Source organism: Mixophyes fleayi, chromosome 5, assembly GCF_038048845.1.
Source record: "Mixophyes fleayi isolate aMixFle1 chromosome 5, aMixFle1.hap1, whole genome shotgun sequence".
Classification (NCBI taxonomy): domain Eukaryota; kingdom Metazoa; phylum Chordata; class Amphibia; order Anura; family Limnodynastidae; genus Mixophyes; species Mixophyes fleayi.
The window spans coordinates 279,008,801-279,012,147 of record NC_134406.1 but is presented as its reverse complement, the minus strand read 5'-3'; the positions used below and the strand labels follow the sequence as shown (position 1 = coordinate 279,012,147).

Genomic DNA, 3,347 nt, shown 5'->3' with positions numbered 1-3,347 from the left:
TTTTTCTCAGTGCCAGGTAGGTACTTTCTTTTAACAAGTTATTTCTAGCTACCAGGCCACAGAAAAAGCCCTGGGTCCTCTTTTTAAGCACCTCCCACCACTCAGACCTACTCCAACCAGCCTCCAAAAGTGTTTCCTGGGATTCAAAGAAGTCCCTAAAGGACTGTCTTACCACCACCTCATCTAGGAGCCTAGAGTTCAGGCACCAGAGGCCCCTACCTTTCAGAAGAGTCTCTGAGGCATTCAAGGACACAGAGAGGTAAACGTGAACAGAAAACTCTACTGGCCTTAGCTCTGGTGCCAAGGTTTTCAAGCTCTCCTTAACGACAAACCTTTGTATCCTACCTATCTATCCTAGACCTACAGCTACCTCTGAAGTAGGTGAATCCCTTGAGGTCCGGAAAATGGCAAACATGCACATCCACCAGACCAGCCTGTCTAACCATACCAGCTAAAAAAAAAGGAGTCATAACTCAGAGAAATCCTTGAACCTCCCCTGTCTTTAGGCCTAATGACGGTATTAAAGTCACCACCAAAGACTATCTGCCTGGCTGAAAAAAGGTATGGCTTTATCGCACTGAAAAGACACTTCCTCTCCTGCTTTGTTTGGGGACCGTAGACATTAATTAATCTCACGTCGTGTCCTCTCAGATTGACATCCAAGACCTTACATCTACCTACCTCTAATTCTATAACTCGCTAGACAGTTATCATGCCGGTAAAAATCACCACCACCCCACCGTATGGCTCGGCCGCAAGAGACCAGTACGAGGGCCCACGCCTCCACTCTCTTTTGGCTTTATGTATGTCTGCTAGATGACCTAATCTGGTCTCCGGCAAAAATAAAAAGTCAGCCTCAACCGCGCTGAAAAAAATCAAAGGCCATGTAATGACCGTGTTTGGACAGAATAGACGCCACATTAATGGTGGCGAATCTTATGGGCTGGGAAGTCATACTTCAAAATTATGAACAGGGTTAACTAGGCACTCATTGACTATAGATACCTAACTAATATACATACAAATAAATGTGGTAAAAAGCTGAGTGCAAAATGGCAAATAAATAACATTTTAATACATCCTAAATATTACAGACATAGGTTCAAAACTACCTTCTTTGTCACTATTGTAAAAACAATCAAATTTACAATAATAGAAACAACATGATGAATACCATTAAGTAAAAACCATAGGTGTTTGCACAATAAAATCAACAAATGTTATACAATAAAATAATGATAGCCTCCAGCCAAATGTCAATGAAGTAAGTTTGTAACGGGTTCCTGAGCAATGGCAGATGTAGATATAAACAAATGTCCTAGTAAAAAATAGAATTCTGTGTGGTGTTAATAACACCAATATGTGTCCTTACAGATGGTGAATACGAATGGGGGGAGAGAATCCAGTCATATGTCCATAAAGGGAGTGAGCTAATGTTACGAGTACGAATACTTGCTGTTAAGATCCCTCACACTGGCCGCGCGGCAGGGCAGAAAAATCGCTGTTAGTCCCGATGAGCTAGAGCTGTGCAGGGCATAGTTCTGTAGGAGATCCCTCGTGGTGGATATCGGAGTGACGTTACGTAAAGTGGGCGTGATCCAACGCGTTTCGTCCTATCTGGACTTTTTCAAGGGTTTATTGAGTGTCCATGGTGGGTAGTTTAAATAAAGCACAGGAGAAGGTGATTGGTTATCCAAAACGGATTGTCCGTATATAGATTCTGGCTGGAAGTTCATGTTATAATAAAAGTATACAGTAAACAATAATAGTCCTGATACAACCTTCATGATAACAATAGATGGATAGAGGTTGCATTACATGTCAGCGTGGTGACTTAAAGTTAATATGAGATCATATATGTGTCGCTGTACAGTTGTGGATAGTAACGCTTCCCATAATACATGGTTATGTGCTCCATATGGTATTAATTGGATACAGGTAAGTGGGCATAAAGGATCAGGGACCTTGTGGGTATCTAATATTATAATGGTAAGTTAATAGTCAAAAAGATAAAACTAAGGTCCATCAATTTAAATGCAATTGTGGATGGTATATACAGGATGACCAACTTGAGTATACCAATATACACATATACTAAGATAAATTACACAGATCTAGGTAGTGCAGTGTCGTTATTGACATGTACCCCATAGGTAGATGGAAGAAACCACTATAGAAAGAAAAATTCTAATCTGGGGTTAAAATGTGATGTCCTACTTTTCAACAATGAGCAGGATTATTAACAACATATATTAATGCATTAAATAAGTATGGAATAAAAAATGAAAAAAAAATATAAAAATAAATAAAAACAAATAAATCTGTATTGTATATCCACGATATGGATAAAGAGGCCAACAATATGGTTGGACCGATAAAAAGCATGTATAGTATGGTTATATTCCTGTATTGGTCGCACAGGGACCATAACCCCTGGTGGGAGACATAGGACCTATAGTACCAGGTATTCACAGGTAGTCTCCTATCCTGCTACTTACCTGGCCCTCTCTGCTTCGCTTCCAAGATCAGGTGAGATTGGGCATAACCAGAGAGGTATGACCTTAGGTTCACTATACTCACCTCCTAGAGTAGTCTGTCCGAGGCGCCAATATAATAATATAATGGAATTTATTCGTGTCGCCATCATATAATCATGTTTGGTATTAAAAGGATAAATCAAATTCTATATTAAGACCTAATGGGGCTAGTGTCTTAAGATGGTAGATAGCCCTTGTTTCTTCTTTGTTTAGTTGTTTTAAAGGGTTGCCCCCTCTCCAGTTCTTATTAATTTTCTTGATCCCTATAAACTCTACACCATCATAATCGCACTGATGTGTGTCTTTAAAGTGTTTGGAGACATGGTGGTTTTCAAAGCCAATGCTGATGTTTCTAAGATGTTCCCTTATACGGACCTTCAGTTGCTTAATGGTTCTACCCACATATTGTTTGCCACACTTGCATTGCAGTAAGTATACAACATTGCTGCTAGTACACGTGATAAATTCTTGAATTTTGAATGTTTGCCCAGTATTCATGGACCGGTATTCAGTAATAGGTCTGGTACTCCTACATCTCAGTTTAGTGCAGTTCGAACATTGTCCACAGTAATAGAAGCCCTTTTTCTTGTTTTGTAGCCAGTTCTTAGGGCTCATAGAGTTGGTGGTAGGGATATAGCTGGACGTTAGTGTACATTTAAAGTCTGGGGCTTTTCTAAACACAATCTGCGGTTTGTCCGCGAGTATGGATCCAAGTACATCATCCTGCATTAGGATGTGCCAATGTTTTTTAATGATACGTGTTAATCTATCTGAGTCTTGTGAATAATTGGATACCAAAAAGACCTTATC

At 39.8% G+C, this 3,347-nt stretch overlaps 1 pseudogene; it reads right to left on the bottom strand.

Moving 5' to 3' along the window:
• Positions 1–2,449: 2,449 nt before the first annotated feature.
• On the bottom strand, positions 2,450–2,567 carry LOC142159606 (5S ribosomal RNA; annotated as a pseudogene).
• Between the last annotated feature and the right edge of the window lie 780 nt (positions 2,568–3,347).